The sequence below is a fragment of the Dromiciops gliroides genome, chromosome 3 (genome assembly GCF_019393635.1).
Source record: "Dromiciops gliroides isolate mDroGli1 chromosome 3, mDroGli1.pri, whole genome shotgun sequence".
Taxonomy (NCBI): Eukaryota; Metazoa; Chordata; class Mammalia; order Microbiotheria; family Microbiotheriidae; genus Dromiciops; species Dromiciops gliroides.
The window spans coordinates 236,723,917-236,733,539 of record NC_057863.1 but is presented as its reverse complement, the minus strand read 5'-3'; positions in this window follow the sequence as shown (position 1 = coordinate 236,733,539).

Here is a 9,623-nt window from a genome sequence, read left to right as displayed (position 1 = left end):
TTTTTCTTATGGAATTCATTAATGGCATGTTCGATTTCTTTTTCTGATATGGGCTTACATAAGGATTTTATTTCTTCTTCAGTTAACCTGGGTAGTTTGTATTTTTGTAAATATTTCTTCATTTCATTTAGATTGTCATTTAGATGTCAAATTTGGCATACATTTGGGCAAAATACCTCCTAATTATTGCTTGAATTTCCACTTCCTTGGTGGCAAAATCATGCCATTTATTTTTGATAATGGTAATTTGGTTTTCTTCTTTTTTTGTAATCAAATGAACCAATGGTTTATCTATTTAATGGGTTTTCTTAAAAAACCAGCTCTTAATTTTGTTGATTAACTCTATAGTTTTCTTGCTTTCAATTTTATTAATTTCTCCTTCAATTTTCAGGATTTCTAATTTAGTATTTAATTGGGGAATTAAATTTGCTCTTTTTCTAGCTTTTTACATTGCATGCCCAATTCATCGATCTCATCTTTGTTTTTATTATTGATGTATTCAGTTAGAGATATAAAAGTTCCCCTAAGCACTGCATTGACTACATTCCATAGATTTTGGTATGTTGTGTCCTTATTGTCATTCCTTTGGATGAAGTTACTGATGGTTTCCATGATTTTTTGTTTAAGCCACTCATACTTTAGAATGAAATTAATTAGTTTCCAATTAATTTTCAGTCTACCTTTCCATGGCTTTTTATTACATGTAATTTTTATTGCATCATGGGCTGAGAAGGATGCATTTACTATTTCTGCATTTCTACATTTGACTATGATGTTTTTATGCCCTAATACACGGTCAATTTTTGAAAATATCCCATATACTACTGAGAAAAAGGTATATTCCTTTTACCTCCATTCAACTGTCTCCAGACATCTAGCATATCTAACTTTTCTAACATTCTATTAACTGCTATAACTGCTTTCTTATTTATTTTGTGTCTAGATTTATCTAATTCTGAGAGGGGAAGATACAGATTCTCACCCCTATAGTTTTGCTATTTCTTCTTGTAACTCTTTTAACATCTCCTCTAAGAACTTGGATGCTATACCACTTGGTACATACATGTTTACTATTGATATTACTTCATTATCTATAGTATCTTTTAGCAAGATGTAGTTTCCTTCCTTATCTCTTTTATTTAGATCCATTTTTGCCTTTGCTTTGTCTGAGATAAGGATTGCTACCCCTGCTTTTTTGACTTCAGCTGAAGCATAATATATTCTGCTCCAAACTTTTACCTTTACTTTGCATATCTCTCTCTGCTTCAAATGTATTTCTTTTAAACAGCATATTGTAGGATTCTGATTTTTAATCCATTCTGCTATTCACTTGTTTTTTATGAAAGAGTTCTCATTCACACTCACAGTTATTACTAGCTGTCTATTTTCCTTGATACTATTTACCCACTTTGTAATTTTCACCCCTTTTTTCACCCTATTCCTCCTCACCAACCTTTTGCTTCTTACCCCTGCCTCCCCCAATGTGACCTTCCTTTTATCAGCTCCCCTCCCTTTTCTTTAACCTTTTTGCCCCTGCTTCTGACCTCCCTTCTTTTAGTCTCCCCTTTTCACCTTTCCCTTTTACTTCCCTAAAGAATTAACTAAGTTTCTTTATCCAAATGAATGTATATGTTATTCCCTCTTTAAGCTAAATATAGTGAGAGCAGGGTTAAAATAAGGTACCCCACTCCCTTATTTCCCTCTGTTGTAACAGATGATGTAATTCACCCCATTCCACCTCCCCTTCCCTCTTCTCCCCATAAACTACTTTTAACCCCTTAATATTCTTTACATCATAAATTCAAAGACAATTATATTTATACCCTCTGTGTATACTACTTTTGTCTCCATATATTTACACACACACATATTTTATATATATATGTATGTATACAGTCTCTTTCAGGAGGTGATCGGTGGATTCTTTCAATGACAATTTTATCCTCTGATTCTATAATATCAGGGGAGTTCTCCTTAATAATTTCCTGGAATATGGTATCTAGACTCTATTTCTGGTAATGGCTTTCAGGCAGTCCAGTGATTCTCAAATTGTCTCTCCTGGATCTGTTTTCCAGGTCATTTGTCTTTCCAAGGAGGTATTTCACATTTCCTTCTACTTTTTTCATTCTTTTGATTCTGTTTGACTGATTCCTGGTGTCTCATGGAGCCCTTAGCTTCCAAATGTCCAATTCAAAATTTTAAGGCATTGTTTCCTTAAGTCTTGTTATGCACCTTCTTTTCCATTTGGCCAAATGAATTTTTTAAGGAATTGTTTTCTTCAGTCAATCTTTGTGCTTCCTTTCCATATTGCTGATTTTTTTCATAATTGTATTGTGTTGCTTTCATTTCTGTCCCCATTTTTTCTTCTACCTCTCTCAATTGATTTTTTTTTTTTTGCGGGGCAATGAGGGTTAAGTGACTTGCCCAGGGTCACACAGCTAGTGTCAAGTGTCTGAGGCTGATTTTGAACTCAGGTTCTCCTGAATCCAAGGCCAGTGCTTTATCCACTGTGCCACCTAGCTGACCCCCTCAATTGATTTTTAAAATCCTTTTTGAGTTCTTCCAAGAAGGCTTTTTTTTCTTGATACCAATTCATCTTCCGTATTGAGGCTTCACATGTAGGCAATTTGAGAGTCTTGTCCTCATCTGAGTTTGTGTTTGTCTCTTCCCTGTTGACACAGAAGCTCTCCATGGTAAGAGTTCTTTTTTGTTTCTTGCTAGTATTGCAACTTATTATTCCCGGGAGCAAGCACAGGGCAGTGAGAAATTCACAAACCATAGAGGCCTCAGAATAGAAAGCAAGTGACACAGCCCCTATCCCCCAGTAAAAGAAGCTTGAAACAGTGACCCTGGTGTCCCAGGAGCAGACCTCACCTTTAAAAAAAAATAAACTGCAATATAAGCAAGAAACAAAAAAAGAGCTCTTACCATGGAGAGCTTCTCTGTGGACATGGAAGAGCTAAACACAAACTCAGATGAGCACAATACTCTCAAATTGCCTACATGTGAAGCCACAAGAGGGAAGATGAATTGATCTCAAAACCAAAAAGCCTTCTTGGAAGAGCTCAAAAAGTATTTTGAAAATCAATTGAGAGAGGTAGAAGAGAAAAGGCAAAGAGAAATGAAAGCAACACAAGACAATTATGAAAAAAGAATCAGCAGATTGGAAAGGAAGCACAAATATTAATGAATGAAACAATTCCTTAAAAAATTATTTTGGCCAAATTGACAAAGAGGTGCATAAAATGACTGAAGAAAACAATGCCTTAAAAATTTGAATTGGAGAGTTGGAAGCTAAGGGCCCCATGAGACACCAGGAATCAGTAAAACAGAATAAAAAGAATGAAAAAAATAGAAGGAAATGTGAAATACCTCCTTGGAAAGACAAATGACCTAGAAAATAGATCCAGGAGAGACAATTTGAGAATCATTGGACTGCCTGTTAGCCATGATCAGAAATAGAGTCTAGACATCATATTCCAGGATATTATCAAGGAGAACTGCCCTGATATTATAGAATCAAAGGATAAAATCATCATTGAACAAATCCACCAAATCACCTCCTGAAAGAGACACCAAAAGGAAAACTTCAAGGAATATTGTAGCTAAACTCCAGAATTATCAGGTGAAGGAGAAAACATTCCAAGCAGCAAGAAAGAAGCAATGTAAATATCATGGAGCCACAGTCAGGATAGCTCAGAACCTGGCAGCTTCAACATTAAAGGATCAAAAGGCTTGGAACATGATATCCTGAAAGGAAAGGGAGTTTGGATTTCAGCCAAGAATCTATTACCCAGCAAAACTGACCATTCTCTTTCAGGGGAAAAGATGGTACTTTCAATAACATTGGGAACTTACAAGTTTTCCTTATGAAAAGGCCAGAACTTAATAGACAATTTGATCTTAAAATACTAGACTCGAGAAGTTTAAAAAGGTAAATAGGGGAGAAAAATTATTCAATAAGTTTAAACTGTTTACATCCCTACATGGGAAAATAATACTTCCACCTCTTGGGAACTATATATATATTTGGGCAGACAGAAGGATAACACACAGAGGGTAAAATATAAATTGTCTTTGATGTGATGATATAAAGAAAATTAAGGGGTTAAAAAAAGGAGTTTATGGGGAGAAGAGAAAGGGGAGGTTTAATGGGGTGAATTATTTTATATGAAGAGGTGCAAAAAACCTATTACATTAGAGGGAAAGAAGGGAGGTGTGAACATTGTTTCAACCTTACTCTCACTAGATTTGATTCAAAGAGAGAATAACATATACATTCATTTGTATAAAGAAATGTGATGTGTCAAAGACTCATTTATTATCATTCTTGTGAGAACGGGCCACACCTAATGGAGTGAACAACAAAATGGAGGCTTACAGGCCTTTTTATCTCTTCATGTCCCTAAGGAGGAGGATTGGCCCTCCCTCTTGCGATCCAATCTATGCACAGGAACTGTCTAATCAGTCAAATGCAGCATCCCCATTGTCTCATGGGAACTTCTCATGGGAAGTTTTTCTCTATTTGAATTAACTCCCATTTGTGGATATTTGCATTTGAGTATCTGCTTCTATTCTCAAGCTGAATTTGAATCCACTTTCCCATAAAATAAATCTCCTGTAGGTATATTTCCAGACAGTTATAATCCACTTCATTCCCAATGAGAGGAGTCAACATTTTCCCACAATTATGGATTTATGATTTCTAATAATTACTTAAGTATACTTGATATGGGCAGAAAGCACATGGGTCCTTAGGATTTCTCTGTAAAGAATTACACTCTCGTGCAAGTCCTATTTAGGAATAAAAGAACAAATTTATTCGGGTACAAGTGAAACTGGCCAGGAGGAAGTTTTAAAAACACTTTCCTCTCCCACTAGCCTGGGGAGCACCCTTTTACAAAGCTAAGATGGTGTGGGTAAAATGTCCCTTATTGGGTGATGGGTTTCAGATTCTCCACAATTACATATCCAATAAAATCTCACTTCAGTGCCTCAGTGTATTATATAGAAGACTATATTTGCTCAAAGTATATGCTGAACAAGATATGGATGCCCCTAAACAAAAACAACAACAACAAACAAACAAAAAAAACTGGAGTGGCTTTTACATAAATTCAGAAGCTGAGAAAATTTCAGGTAAACTCATCACTGAAATGCTGGTAACCAAGTGCTAGATTATTTGGCATTTGTAACCAAGGAAACCATATTAAAAAATCCAAAATGCTGTTATAATCTTGCTGTATCTCTTGCTGTAGGATGTACACACAGCAAGAGAAATTAGTTGCCTTTTGAAATATTGCATCAATGAAATATATTTCTAGATGTGATCATATATGAATATTGTAAAAATGCAAGTCCTTTAGATATTTCTAGTTCATGATGTTTCTACTGAAATTAGAAAAAATACTAATGTTTTATTTTAATTTATTTTATTTCTGTGTTTTTTTTTTGCGGGGCAGTGAGGATTAAGTGACTTGCCCAGGGTCACACAGCTAGTAAGTGTCAAGTGTCTGAGGCTGGATTTGAACTCAGGTACTCCTGAATCCAGGGCCAGTGCTTTATCCACTGCGCCACCTAGCCGTCCCCAATTTATTTTATTTCTAACTTCATATACAATTGCTCACAACTGTAGCAGGATGAATGATACCCTTTTCATTCATACTTTCACTTTGGTTGATGTATTTTTATTTTTGCATTACAAATGTTTACAGATTACCCCTGCTTCATAATAGATCTCCAGTGATAAAGCAAAACTAATACCACAGAGAACACAACAGAAAGTGAATATGATACTTCTCAACTGTAACAACACACCCAACTTTCTAATTTTTAAAAATTAATACCTCTATTTTTCTTCTCTTTCTTCCCCAAAACTATTGAAAATAAGAAAAGAAAAGGAAAACAAATATTGAAACAAATATGCATAATCAAAGGAAAAATATGAGCCTGCTGTATACAAGAAAAAAACAACAATAACATAGATTTGATTCAACACATTGAATCCATGATCTCTTTTGGGATCATGTTTTATCATCCCTCTATTTGCTTGAATTATGACTGGTCATTTTATTAATCATAATTCTTACAGCTTTCAAAGTTGTTTATATCTGAAGTTTTATTACTTTCCTGGTCCTCCTCATGTCATTCTTCATTAGTTTACAAAAATCCTCAAAATTGTTCATTTTTATAATAGTGATTATATAGTTCTATTTCTTCTCACTTCACTCTGTATCATTGCATATAAATTTTATTATATCTATATAAAATCATATATCTCATTTCTTGTGGACAATAGTACTCAATTATATTTACATGCCACAACATATTCAGCTATTGTTTAATTGTTGGACAGCCTTTTAGTTTCCAGTTTTTTGCCATGACAAAAAAGGTCATGTATTTCTTTGTCCATAAAGTACCTTTTTCTTTATCATTTTGGGAATGGGCCAAGCATTGGTATAGCATGATCAAAAGGCATGCACTATTTAGTCCCTTTTTGTGAATGATTACAAATTGTTTTCCAGCATGGTTATAAATTCATTCACGTGTCTACCAAAGCTATATCAATATGCCTGTTTTTTCTATACCTTCTCTAATATTTTTTTGGGGGAGAGGCATTTGGGGTTAAGTGACTTTCCCAGGGTCACACAGCTAGTAAGTGTTAAGTGTCTGTGGCCGGATTTGAACTCAGGTCCTCCTGAATCCAGGGCCGGTATTCTATCCACTGTGCCACCTAGCTGACCCTCTAATATATTTTTTTTTACTTTCTATTTTTAAAACTTTCTTTGCCAGTCTAATAGATGAGAAGTAGAATCTCAGAATTGCTTTTATTTGTAGTTTTATAATAACAACAATTCAGTATTTGAGAAAATTGCTGGGAAAATTGGATATCAGTATGAATGAAATTAGGTTCAGACAAATACCCCAAATCTTATAAAAATAATCTCCAATTATGTATGTGACATGATTATAAAATCACACCATAAACATATTAGAGAAACATGGGAAAATCACCTATCAGATATATGGATAAGAAAAGTTCATGACCAAAAAAATAGAGATTATTAAAGATGAAATGTATAATATAGATTATAAAAAGTTAAACTGATATATGTACAGATAAGTGAATAAAACTAAGTTTAAAGGGAAACAATTAACTGGAAATATTTGCAGTGAATTTCTCTGATAAAATACTCAGTTCCAAAATATATTTTTAAAAACTGATGCAAATTTCTCAGAAAAAAGCCATTTCTTAATTGATAAATGGTCTAAGGATATGGACAGTTCTCAGATGCAAAAACTCTGGCTACATATAGGTATATTTTAAAAAGTGTTCCAGTTCACTTATTAGAAAAAATAACCTCTTTCAATTCATTTGGATTTCCAAATATAGTTTTAGTAATTTTATTTTTCATATTTTCACATTTCAGAATTATACCATAGTGTTTTGATTTTACTTCAGTAGAAAACAAATATTGTTTTTATTATTTTTTGTTCTTTTTATATAACTTCAACTTATATTTGAGTGTATAAACTTGCCTTTCCCAGGTTGCACTGAACTCTAAAATACAAGTATGGATGTTACTAGATCTTTGATTGCAGTTAGTATAGGCAGTTCTCTTCTTGCTTATTTTATTTATTTATTTTTTTGGGGGGGGGGCGCAATGAGGGCTAAGTTACTTGCCCAGGGTCACACAGCTAGTAAGTGTCAAGTGTCTGAGGCCAGATTTGAACTCAGGTCCTCCTGAATCCAGGGCCTGAATCCAGGGCTGGTGCTTTGTCCACTGCGCCACCTAACTGCCCCCTGTAGGCAGTTCTCTTAACCAGTGCAGTAAGTGCCTTTTCTGAAACTTAAAGTCTTAGACAATTGATTAAGGCACTGAGAAATTAAGAGACTTGCATAGGCCCATATAATAACTTTGAACCAGCAGCAAATATGGAACTCAAATCATCCTATCTCCAAGATCAGCTCTCAATCCACCACACCATCCTGCCTCTTGACTAGTATGGGATTAAAAAAAAAGTTAATTTAGTCCTCACAATCTTGATTTTCTGTATACCTTCTGTATAGCCATTCTTAAAGTAGCATCCCATACTCATTCTCTGTTCTTATCTTGAACTGTCTTTCATTTTATCTCTTACTTTTTGTATACTGGAGCAATTGATTAATTTCGAACTGGAAGATGATTTATATTGCTTTGGCTGTATTCTGAATTTATTTTGTGATGCTAAGTAAATGATTTTATATCTTCTTATATAAAATAAAGTGATTTGACTATATGGTCCATAAGGTAACCTCTAACTCTGACATTTTAGTGCTTTATTATATTTTGCTTTTTTTTCCCTAAAGGAACACGAACATATCCTTTATATCAGCCCTTCCATTTGCTTCATTTTATCTGGTCAGTATGTGGATAAGAGTTTGCTCACTCTGAGCATAATTCTATAATTCAAATACAGCAAAGGGAGGGAAAAGCACACTGTGGTGGAAAGGCAGTAGGATATGCTGGTGTTACCTTTCACTCTGCAAAATGGAAATTGCCCAGAAGGGCTTCCCTATATGAGTTAGTAATTGGAACTCTCACCCTAGTTTTCTATGGCCTGCGTATATAATAGAAGCAAAGAGATTGGCTTCAGTAGAATATATAAGGAAAAAAAAAACACACCAAATGAATCTTTCAACAAAGTTTGACAATATAATTCAATTCAAGTCAAGTCAATAAAGATTTATTAAACAAACACACAACCTGCCCAGTATTATGCTAAGTGCTGGAGATATGTAAAGCTATATTACAGCTGTTGTTATTGTTGTTTTTCCTTCATTCTTGAAAAAGACCATGACATCGGGAGGGACTTTCATGACTTGCACTGAATTGGATTTAAGTGTGCAAGAGCTGTGAGAGGTCACCAGCATCACTCTACACAAAAGTCATCTGGGTACAGTGGCAAAATATGCATCAGGATGAGTGAAGATGGCCCTGGAGGTTTTAAGGCAATTGGAGATAAGTGACATCCCCAGGGTCACACAGCTACTGTCACCGAAGGTTACAGTGAGAAGTAGCCAGATATGGCTTTTGGCAAATAAACATAGTTACTGTTGTTGGGGTCTCAGGCATTTTATTCTCATGTGTATTTGTGTGTTCATTTCTAGACACCTGCAATCTGAGGAATTATAATGTCCAAGTGCTTGTGGCATTATCTTTTTCTATGTTCTTACTGACAATTCTCTTGCAATCAGGTAATTTTTCATTCCTAAGGGAATATTTTTTGGCACAAAAACAGTTGAGTAAAAACTCTGTCCCTGAGTCTTTGTACTTCCTTAAAGGTATAGCTGTTTTAAATATCTCAAGAACCTTGAGAGTTAGAAACCAGGGAAAGGTGACAATAACCCTAAATATGCTCTATGGAACACCTTGTGATATGCTACATGTGAAGTCAGCAAAAAAGCAAATAAGGAAACTAATGCATAATAACATTGAAAATTATACAATGTAAAAATATACATTTTTATAAAATATGTAATTGGAAAGACTTCATGGTACAGTAGAAGAAGCATTAGATATGGAATCAGAAGAGATCTGTATTTGATTTCAACCTCTTATTCTTACTTACTATGTCATTCT